General features: G+C 37.3%; 1 long non-coding RNA gene across 1 annotated transcript; it reads left to right on the top strand.

Moving 5' to 3' along the window:
- Positions 1-1,323: 1,323 nt before the first annotated feature.
- Positions 1,324-5,697, top strand: LOC111754614 (uncharacterized). Its single transcript, XR_010049960.1, has 3 exons — positions 1,324-1,644; positions 4,397-4,544; positions 5,265-5,697. It is a non-coding gene; the product is annotated as an uncharacterized LOC111754614 (long non-coding RNA).
- Positions 5,698-12,163: the final 6,466 nt, after the last annotated feature.

Here is a 12,163-nt window from a genome sequence, read left to right as displayed (position 1 = left end):
TTCTGTAATTGTTGCTTTATAAACAAAGGGGTACCTTGACAGTGTTTAAAAACACAGACTTGGAAACAAGACTCCATGGGTTCAGTACCAGTTCTGCCACTTACTATTTATATAATTTTGGTAACATGATTCATTCTGTTCTTTAGTTTTCCCATTTGTAATTTGAGAGTTATAATAGTTATATTTCCATATAGGTGAAAATTTGATCTATATGTGTCTCTGGAACTTCTGTTTGGTGCCAGATCCTAAAACACTGTAACATATCTGAATAAATTGGAGTGAGTTATTCATGTATTTGAGTATTAGTGTTTGTGGATGCAGCCAGGGAGTCTAGAGACTCTTCTGGTACTTCATCCACCATAATGGCAACTTACCAGTTGGATCATTATTAGTCCGTGGACAGACTGTGTACACTGCTATCAGTGAAGGTGCCCAGAAGTTGGACCCAAGGAGTGCCTACTTATCTGACACTTTACTTTAGTTATGGTGTAAAAACCCTTCCTTTTAATGACAATACTATTTTCTATGATAAAATTGTATAGGTTTTGGTAGTCAGCATTATTTGTCTGTAAGCAAACAATAGTTAATAAGAAGAATAAATTGTTATTTCTAAAACATTATTCAAATCAATAAAATATTTCATGAGTAAATTGAACCTTTTACTTTCCAAACAAAAATATTGCAACATTTCATTTCAAAACATTTTTATTTTTATTTTTATTTATTTATTTATTTATTTTGGTCTTTTTCCTTTTTATCGGTACCGGGGATCGAACTCACGACTGTCTGCTTTCAAGGCAGGCGCTTATGCGGCTGAGCTAAATCCCCAGCCCCTCAAAACATTTTTAGTACAGACCAAAGCTCCAACTATATGTACAGTAACAAGTAACGTCAATGTTATGGATTATATGTAAGTGTCCCCCCAAAGTTTCACACTATCAAAGGTGGAGTATCTCAGGGTGATTGGATTAGTGGGGCGCATAGATGCCTTGCTGTTAGGGCGATGTTTTGTCCGAGTAGCCAGCAGGGTCCTGAGATGGAGTTACAAAGAAATTAACAAAAGGCAAGATATATAGGAAAAGAGAAACTGTGACCAGAGTAATGCAACACCTCTGATGGAGGAGAAGCCACACCCAGCATGGTCTGTGTCTTTATTTATACACAGTGTAAAAGAGGGAAGCCTGCAAAGGGATTGAAAGTGAAAGGTCTCAGTGTTCTGCTGAGAGCACGGACAGTGACACAGTCTCAGAGCTCTTTGTGCTATAGTTAACAGGGAGGAACATTGAGGAATGGGACATTTGCTGATATGCAAATGAGTTAGAGGTCAGCTTGCTTACATGGTCTGCCCCTGGTTACGTTCCTGGGATTGGCTTTGCTCTAGTCCCAAGGAGTTTGCTGACCTCCAGTTCAGTTGTAGCTCAAATGCTTCCCGAAGGAGGAGGCCTGGTCAGAAGAGGTGGGTCACTGAGGAAGTGGCCTGGACGAGATTATTTCTGTCTCCCTCTCAGCCTTTCTCTTGGTTTCCTGTGCACCATGCTCTGAGCAGCTGTTCCTCTGCCATGTCTTCCTGCCTCAGAGCCAGGTGATTATGGTCTGAAATCTCTACAATCTGTAAGCCAAAATAGACCTTTCCTCCTCTAAACAGTGAGTGTTGGGTATTTTTGTCCCAGGGATGGGAAGAAGTTCTCTTTCTTCACATTTACTGTAATTGTTCTATTATTGTTCATTTAGAATATACAGTTCAAGTGTAAGAATATGTTGTACTCCAGTCCAGGTACTGTAGATGTGAATTGCGTCTGAGATGTGTTGGAACAATTCCAAACTACTATTGATTTAATCTTTACAAGAACTCATAACTGAGTCTGGACTATTGGAGGCCAAGTGTATGATTAAGACTTTTCTGAATTAACTTTGTTTTAGTCAGTTGTGTCTCTATAACAAAATGCCACACACACACTATGTATAGAGTAAGGACAAATTGAGTTTGGTTCTTGTTCTAGAGGTTCAAGTCTAAGATCAGGCAACGCCAGTGGGTTTGAATCTCTGGCAAGGGAAGTAAATCATAGCAGGAATGAGTGTAGAGCACAGTAGTATACTGAACCAGGAAAGGGAGAAAGAGAGAGAGAGAGAGAGAGAGAGAGAGAAAGAGAGAGAGAGAGAGAGAGAGAGAAGGGGGGGATAGCCATAACCTCCTTTGGAATCACACTCCAAATCTTAAAAGTTCATAGCAACTCCCAGTACCATCATAACTTTAAGAGATGAGCCTTTGGAGGACCCCCATCATCTAAACTACAGAAACTTCAATATTGAATGTTTATTAAAGGACAAGTAATGAAAATGTTCTAATTTGAAGACTACATATATGTAAAACTCAATGGTAACCACAGAAATTATTAAGTCAACAGAGACTTTTGGTAGTGTATTTTATCACTGACATTGTTTGAATTGGTGTGTATGGTAAATAGAGAAGGCATAGTGGGGTAAATTTAGTTGGTTTTACTATTGTTTTCAATTTTCCATGGCATACTGGTAGCTGATATGTGAAGTGGTAACTTCTCCCTGCCTTGATTAATATGCCACTGGTGGGCCTGAGCCCAAGAATAAAGAGCATTGGAGTTCAGAACAAGTGAGAATAAAAAATAATAAGCCCTTGACTCCAACAAAAGAAGATGCTAGAAAATACATTCAAGGATTCAAGTGAAAAGATGAGAAGAACATTGAAAGAGCTTTGATGACAGCACAGAGCAAAGGAAGTCTTCTGTAATACAAAGCATGATTCTTACATCTAGAAGTTTTACAGATGAACTAAAGGGGCTCATGGCTGTTGAGAGTTGAATTAGAAGATTCAACATAAGCGATATTCTATACCTCAGAGCAAAATTGTAAAGAAATCATGGAAGAAGTACTTACATAAATTGCTATTTGGTATACAAATTATTTGGTGTATTTGTATGTGAGACGTAATATATTAATAGTATGTCCAGAATGAGCAAAGAACAGATGGAGAAAAGAAATTTATCTGAACTGATGAGAGAATTTAACGCTAGAGAAAACACTGAAGTCTGCGAATAAGCAGTAGGAAATACTAAAGAGAAAAGCTGTGTAATGACACATTCTGATAAAATTGCTGAACTTAAAGAGTAAATAGAAAATCCTATAAACTGCAGGATAGAAAAACAGTTACACAGAAAAAGAAAAGAATCAAATTGTCACTTGAACATTTTTTGGCAATACTACAAACCAAAAGACAGTGTGATAATGTCTCTATATACCCCCAAGAGAAAGTTCATGCCTAGAGATTTTATATGCAGCCAAGATATTATTCACCTGCCAGAGTGGAAGATGCAATTTATGGTTTTGCAGTAAGTCAGAGAAAGGATATACCCAACTCACCATGTACTATGTGAGACAAATAACTGAGAAAGGATTCTAAACCAAGGAATGCACAGTGCTACACTCAGTGAGGATATGTAACATAAGAGTTAAGTAAGATTCTGAAGTGGTGAGGTACAGCACTTGGATAATTCTTTGCAAGTAAATGTACTAAACTGGTCTCTTAGTCCTGGTTAGAGGGAAAGCAAAAACAGTCAAGCAGTTTCATCTTATGGAATATAAGGAGGAAGAAAAGAGAGGAAAGAGACAAGACTTGTTTCCCAACTCTATTTACAGTGGAGCCTCATGCTCAGTAAGGCCAAGAGTTGACTTATGGTTGTCTTGAATAATGTTTCTGAACTACAGACCTTGCACTGAAAATTATATAGCAGGTCCTCAATAGAGAGCTCTGATCAGCTAAATTTCAAACCCAAATTGGCCAAGCTAAAATACAGAACACTCTGAGCTCATTTGAGTTGAAAAGAGAATTTTCTCTTAATTAAAAGTTGTGGTTTAGGAACTCAGGTTACTTTAAAATATAGAGCAGTAGGAATCTAGGTGTTTGACCACTAGCCTCCACTTCAGAACAGAGAATTGAACACACTCTTCCGAGCATCTTCCTGGGACCCATCATAGAGAAGGTGCTTTATGCCAATAAAAACACTGCCTGCTGTCTGTTCCATTCTGCACACATTTCTTGCAAAAGCTACCACTTTTGAGGAATGGCTGGCTTCCTAGGTGACAGAAAACATTCTATGTATAGAAGGCAAATACTCTCTGATATTTAGATTTCAATGAAAATGTTTTTAAAAGTGCCAGACTCTGCTGCAAGCTTCCAGAAGATGAGGGATAAATAAATTGGGGCCACTATTCAATTTTAGCAGAGCTAGTCACTGCTCTTAACTTCTCCTTTTTTATGTCTTGAATATCTTGTGTTCTCCTTCTAGCTATCTAGGTTTTACTTTATTCTATGTTTTTCTTTGCTAACCAAAGAATTTCCTTTACTTTATTATTTCTACTAAAGTGGCTACCACTGGATTTTGCTGTCCAGCTTCCACATTCTTTGCTAGAACACTTCTGATGTATTTTGCAAAATTCTTCCTGCCTACATCCCCAGAGCTAGGATGGAGCACATATCCGGAAGACTCACCAGCTGCATTCCTCAGCTTCTGGTGAGTTCAGAAGGGGGACCATGTGTTTTGCCATCCAAATGATTTCCAAAGGGGATGGGGCATGATTAACAATTATGTAACTCAAGCGCATAGATAGAAATTCTTTTATGTAGAAGCAAATACGTGCTCATCATAGTTCAGACGACCACTCAGCTCCAGCAAATCTGGGCAGAATGTGCAACTCGTATTCAGGGAAAAGAAGTTCCCCTTCCAGGGTTTCCTAGAAGAGATGAACTCTTATTTTGACTGGGAGCTATATGAAGTGAAAGGCTGGAAATTTCTACAGTCACTATAGACACACTGTTCTCTGATGATGAGTCAGGGAGCCAAAGAGTAGGGGAAGACAGACAGGCAAGGTCCCGGAAAATCAGAAGTTGAGCCCTGTTACTACAAGTCTCTGGTACCTTTCAGTCTCTCTGCCACAGCCTTTCATCCTTATGTCGTTTTCCATGTAGGCCAGATCTGCTCTAAACTCTGAGCTGAGCCTAGAGGACGTATTTTAATTTTTCTATGGAATAGCTTCTTTGAGAAGTCCCACCATTATTTTGAAATGGATTGCACAGTGATCCTAAAGCAGCTGTGTCCCACATGTTCTGTTTTAGTTATTTGGTCATTTATTTAGTGCCCATTTTATTTCATTCATTCAGGTTTGGAAATTTTGTTTGCTGTCTCATGTCTTCCATTATATCCTAAATTGCACAAGTTCATTTTCTCCTCTAGATCCAGCTGGAAATTTTCAGATCCTCTTGGAGCTATGTCTTGCTTTTCATACTTCCTCCTGGTTTGAAACCCTCGAGGCAGCATTGTTGGATTGTGTCAACAGAGTCTGCACAACTCAGGTCTACTTCAAATGATTTTACACATAAAAATACTTATGACTACAAAATAAACCTGTTATAATGAAATGTCATACTGGAAATAGAAATACTTCTCCTATGGTTTTGCATTATAATGATGTGTACTTCTCTAATAAATGCATTATACAAGATCCACTGGTATGTTCTGTAACAATGATAATTTTTTATTTTAAAATGAAAAAGTAGGGGCTGGGAATGTAGCTCAGCGGCATAAGCGCCTGCCTTGCAAGCAGGCAGTCGTGAGTTTGATCCCTGGTACCGATAAAAATGAAAAAGACAAAAAAAAAAAAAAAAAAAAAAAAAAAGAAAAGAAAAAGTAAAAATTATGATACAGAATTTCAAAACAAAATAATAGGAGATTAATAATGGTTAATAATTGCACATCATTATCTTAAAGTATTTGTTAGGATTATAAAATATAGGCATGAAATGAACAAAAATAAAACAATGAAAGTAAAAAGCATTATTTTTGATCAACTGAGATTAGTAATATAGTTAAATATCTTGTGTGTGTATATATTTATACTAAATAAATGCCATATATATATATATATATATATATATATATATATATATATATATTCTTTTCAATTCTGCAATTGAAATGCATTTGGGTTGTTCCCAAAATTTAGCTATTACAAATTGTGCTACTATAAACATGAGTGCACATATATCGCCAAGGTATGATGTTTTCAATTCTGGGAAAATACCCAGAAAAAGAGTAGTTGAATTAAATGGGGCCAACAGTTCTAGTTTTATTGGAAAATCTCCACACATATTTCCACAGTGGTTGTATCAGTTTACACCTTCACGAACAATGGAGAAGGGTCCCTTTTTCCCCACAGCCCTGCCTGCATTTGTCATTGGTTGATTTCTTGATGATAGGCATTCCTTCTGGAGTGAGATGAAATCTCAGTGTTGTTTTCATTTGGATTTCTCAAGCTTCCAATAATATGGACATTTTTTCTTGTATATCTCCACCTTAGAAGTGCATATTCATCTCAGATGCCCGTTTTGGATTGGGTCTTTGAATTTGAGAGGACTGGTTTTTTAATTACTATAATATAATTAATTCTTATATGTTCTAGATAGAAGTTCTTAGTCTGAGGGACTGTTGGCTAAATTTTTTCGCTTTCTGTGGATTTTCTTTTCACTCTGTGGGTGATTTCTTTTGATGTGAAAAACTTTTTAGTAAGATGAAATCCCAGTTGTTGATTCTTTGAAGTACTTTCCGTGTAGTTTGAGTTTTGCTCATGAACTCTTTGCCTACCCCTACATTTTAAAGATTTCTACCTATTTGTCTTCCAGTAGATTTAGTGTTTCTATTTCAATATTTAGATCTTTGATCCATTTTGACTCAGTTTAGTGCATGGTGTTAGACATGAGACTAGTTTTAGTCTTTGGCATGTGGAATGCCACTTTTTCCAGCATCATTACTGAAGAGGCTATCTTCCTTTCAGTGAACACATCTGACCCCTTTGGCAAAGATAAGGTGGCTGAGTGTCTTTGTAGCTGTTTCTGCAACTTCTAATCTATTCCACTGATACTCAGGTTTGGTTTTTTCGCTAATATTATGCTGATTTTATCACAGTAGTTTTTGCTCTGATCATTATAATTTCTTCTTTTCTATGAGTTTTGGTCTTGACTTGCTCTTCTTTTTCTGGAAGCTTGAAGTGCAGCATTAGGTTGTTTATTTGTGCTCATTCTGTTTTCCTGATATGAGAATTTCCTGCTATATATTTCCCTCCAAGGAATGCTTGCATTGCATCCCATAGGTTCTGATATGTTTATTTGCATATTCATTTGATTGTAGATATTAACAATAATAATTTCAAATCAATGATGAATGATATTTTGATATATCTATACAATAATGGTATATAAAATATCTGTAACTGTTATATTAATTATTCAAGTATTAATGATATTACTATAGTCTATTATCCATACTGAAAATAGAAAAAAAAATACAATTGAGGTTAGTGCAAGTAAAAGTGATAAATTTTTCTCACTTAAGGTCCTGGATCCCAAGTTATAAACCCTTGCTTTAATCAACCTTGATGTAACTACTGGACCAATTTTCCAAAAATTTTCACCATGTCACTTCTCTCATTACACTGTGGATGTCTAATACTTATTGGAACAAAATTAAGTCCTTAAGCTTGGCCTTCAGGTAACTACATGATCCCTTCCATATTTCTGCTAGGAACTTATACCATGAATTCTGTGATCTGGAAAGGCTGAGTTTGTTAATGTCTTGAGAATGTAGGATATCTGCATGTTTTTAAAGGGTACTTTATTTGCTAGTGAAAAAACAAACAAAATTTGCTTAAGCAAAAAATGAGTCAAATTTGAATGGATTCAGATATACAAATAATGCTTCCCTGTACCTTTCTAGATCATTTGAGTCTTTTCTTCTGCCCTGACTTAAATTCAGTCACCATCTCCCTTATCTTACCTTGATAGTGCTGAAAGTCCAGTCTTTCTTGATAAATGGTGCTAAGAAAAGCTTTTGGAATTTCTAGCTGGCATGAAATTTGGATTATATCTCTTTCCTTGAATTCACTATAGTAAACACAGTCTAAATATTCTTTCTGAACAGGTATCAGTCACTTGCCCAGTCCCAGAGCTGGAAATGAGCTCAGTCTACTAGATCTTATGGAAGGAACAAGAAAAGGGTAGACCCCAAAGCAAATCAGGTTGTTATTACCAGTGGAAAAGTCCTTAAGCTAGATAGGAAAAAGAACAAATATGTGCTATTCCTTTAAAACTGGGTTCTAGTTCTTCTATAGCATGTATCCTTTCTCTTCATTTTCTCTTATTTAGAGCAGAGTGTTATCATTGAGCAACTACTGTATGCCACTGGCTTTACCCACATCTTCAAGCTTAGAATTTATAGTCAAAGTTTGTAAATATAGCAGTATAATTTGATTTATTTCTCTATAATCAAATTGAACTTGTTCTTTGTGCGAATATTTTTTATAAGAATATGTCAGAGTTGTCTACTTAAAGCTACATTTCTTTTTGGATCAAACTTCAGCCCTCAAATTTATTTAATTCAAGGATGAAACTCCCTGTCAAGGCTGATCTTCTCAGCAATTTCTCCTAGTCTCTTTTCTTCTCTAGGATGGCGCCTGAATTCAAAGGGAAATACGCATGGTCCAATAGCAGCAGGGAAAGGTGTGTTTTGTGTTTGTTCTCACCAATCTCCTATTTGTCCTTACGTGGACTATAGTTGTGATGTCTGTGTCCTTGATCCCAAAGTTCCTCCCTCTCTGCACAGATTCTTTCTGCCTCCCTTTGTGTCCCTTCCCTGGCACACAAAGAAGCATGGCTCTCTGGGGGAACCATGAGTGCTTTCTCAGAGCTCCCCATACACGCTACAAGCTTCCCTATCTGCTTCACCCTCCTGCTTTCCAGTGGGTTCTTCCTGGGACTACTGAAGTTGGGAAGCTGCTTGGCTTTAATCATACCCTGAATTCAGGGCACCTGATTTTGCTATCAGCTCCCACAAATCTACTTATCTTTTTCCCTATAGACAGGAGGGTTACACATAAATGCTCATCCTATCCTCTCACCTGTTCCTTTATGTCAGCCCCCAGGCTTTTATCTCCTCTTTGTGTGGCACCTGAACTCGTAGGATGGATCCAATCTCCTTTCCTTCTCATCTTTAGAGTTTGCAAATAGTAGCTCTTTAGAATTAACAATCACTCCCCCCACCCTTCTCTCTTTAAAAATCCCACTTCTTTCAAAATGAACCTTGTAAACTTTCACAGCTATTGTATCCAGTGTGCTCTGGGAGCCTGTTTTTAACTACAAAGCTGAACACCTAATGCTCTGCTTTGGTCTCACTTCTGTTATTCTGTAGCCACAAATGATTTATCTCCAGTAGCTGGTGGGCAGCAGCCAACAAAATCACCTGCTTTGGTCTCTTGTCTCTGCTTTAACAAATTGTCACAAACTGAACTTGTTAAATGAGACAAGTTTTATGGTCTTAGGGTTTTGTGGAGCTCAGAAGTCCAAAATGGCTTTCAGTGGGTGAGAATCAAGGTGTGGGCAGGGTCCCATTCCTCCGGAGACCCTGAGAGAACTGACGCCTGCCTTTGCATGCCGCTAGGAGCTGTGTGTCTTTGGCTCCTGGCTTTCCTCCCATCATTACAAACTCTAGTTTTGTCTTTTCCCTTGAATGACTCTGACTTTCTTGACTTCTTCTTTTTAAGGACCTCTGTGATTACATTGGGCTCACAGGACCCAAGATCATCTCCTCAAGATCTTTAACTAATCGCATCTTCCTACTTCCTGGTCCATGTTAGGCAGCCTACACACAGACTCCAGGGATTAGAATGAGGACATTTTGGGGGCCATTACTTAGTCATGTTATCTAAAATGAAAAAGCTACACAAAGTATGCTGTCAAATATTACTTTGCTGTACATTTTAACTCCTTAAATTCTCTCTGCTGTGAGTCAGGTGCTATTATTCTTACTGGACCGAACCAAATACTAAAGTTAAACCTCACAAGTCTCAGAGTTAAGTACCTTACTCCATAGTCAATGTTCTTTCTATGACTCTCTAAAGAGTATTTCTTCCCTTGAGGGGACTCCAGTCACACCAAATTCTTCTTTAACCTTCATTACCATATCCTGTCTTCACATCATCACTTTCTGTTTGAGTGTCCATTGGAATGTTCAGAGTGCTGTGTGTATGTGCAAGCTTGTGAGTGTATAAATAAACCTTTCTTGCCAGAAAAGACTGTCATTGCCTAAAAATATGATGGTGTTAGTTACTTCTTTTGAGGCCTTAGTCCAAAATAGAGCCTACCACAGTGTGGCCACAAAGTTTTTATATCATAAAAATGTGAAGTTTTGTTTGCCCAATTAAAATTTAATGAGTTCTTACTGTATGCTGGGCTCTGAGCATGAGAGAGAGAGACAGAGAGAGAGAGAGAGAGAGAGAGAGTTCTTGTCATACTGAAGATGTTCATGGTTTAATGGCTAGACATAGGCTCTGTCACCCCTCTCCCACTGAACATCAAACTGTGACCATCGTATGTCAGTTACTGAATTGTCACAACTCTGAAATGTAGAGTTGCACTTTTTTGATCCTTGCTTCCATTTCTGTAGTTTTCTTCTTATTTTCTAACTGTTCTCATTGATGACTGCATACCATTTTGGACTAGCAAAATAGAATAGCAGATTTCATGGCTTCATTAAAAAACAAACAAACAAGCAAACTGAAACATGGTGCCTATCAGAATATCAGGAGAAAGAATTGTTTAACCTTATTATTCTTTGAAACAGAGTGAAGGATGTTTGAGTTATGGACGCTTTAGTGTCTAGATTTCTAGGTTCCCCAAACATTCTTGTCAAGAGACTATTGACTGTGACACCTGGCTTTCGGAATTGGTACAAAGGCAATTGCAGAGTTGAAAATGACTTTAGGACCAATGTGACAGCAACTCACTAGCTCCAGTGCATGGTTGCCTAAAGGAATCTAGCACCTCTGAACTCCTCCCACATAGATCCACCTGCACTGTGTTTTACCTACCTCCTGATTTCATTCTGGGCACATGTTCAGGGAAAATGGAAAGTAGACTGGGATTACTCTTAGTAGGCTCTCTGTTCTGATCTGGTCTATCTTCATCCCTGACTCCATTTGTCAATCACCAGGAGCTTGACTTTCTCATTTGTGTCTACTCTTTGCTTTCAAAGAAATGTCTGAAAATATTTAAAGCTAGCAAGATAGAATAAATATAGAAATGCATATGTGTTTTAAACCTTATGATCACCAAGTTTTGTTTCATAATTCTCTGGTGATTATGCAAAAAAAAGAGCCTAAATCTTAATCAGAATGAGAACTTTCAAGCATGCATATTTTAAAAAATGTATTATTGAAAAAAAAAGACTTCACTGTTTGAATGTCCACTTTGTATGCTTTAATTTTGTAACTTGAACAACTATTTCTAAGATGACAGTATATAATTTATCAACTAGTGATTTCTTAGTTTTATTTATTTATTTTGGAATTCTGTATTGTTGCTACCCTTTTTTCTGTTTTGCTTTTCTTTTTAAATAAAATTTTTAAAAAAATATTGCCAAATTAATCTGCTGCCTCCAAGGTTTAAAAGCAGGACTTTAGTGTAATTCCCCCCCAGTTCATCTTCACGCAGCTGTTTTAATTTCATTCCTGCAAAAAGGCATTTCAGCCACCAGCAAGCAGGTTGCAAACACTGAGCTGTTGGCAAAGAAAAGTGGGAATGAGAGGAAAATAGTTTTAAAAAAGAAAGACCTGTTATTGGTGTCCATGTGGGGTAAAGCACTCAGAGAAGTGCTTTGTATACAATATTTTATAAATCTTTTCTAAATAATTCTTTTAAATTGTAAATGCTATTGTCCCTATTTTATAGTTGGGGAAACAAATCTCATAGATGATAAACAACTTAGGTGAGGTAGAAGAGGTAGCACATGGCAGAGGCAGTTTCCTAATCTGATCTCTTGCTTTTTTAGGTCTGTATTATTCTGGTTTTTGAAATATCATGGGGTTGAAGCATTAAAGGGTGGATTCCCAGGCATTTCTTTGGTTTCCTAAGTTACATTCCTTGGACTGATAGTCTATGGAGCATAAAAACAAAAACATCTACTGCCTTCCTCCAAATGAAGAGTTCTCAGGTTAGGTAAGTTTTGGAAATGTCCCTTTCAGTAGCCCAGTCTTAAGGAGTCCTGTGTCAACATAATGAAGACCTATAAAGCCCTGCCAGGAAGAA

This window comes from Cavia porcellus, unplaced genomic scaffold (assembly GCF_034190915.1).
Source record: "Cavia porcellus strain 051 isolate PalLab524CR breed Dunkin Hartley unplaced genomic scaffold, mCavPor4.1 scaffold_10, whole genome shotgun sequence".
Lineage (NCBI taxonomy): Eukaryota > Metazoa > Chordata > Mammalia > Rodentia > Caviidae > Cavia > Cavia porcellus.
This window is presented reverse-complemented; position numbering and strand designations above follow the sequence as displayed.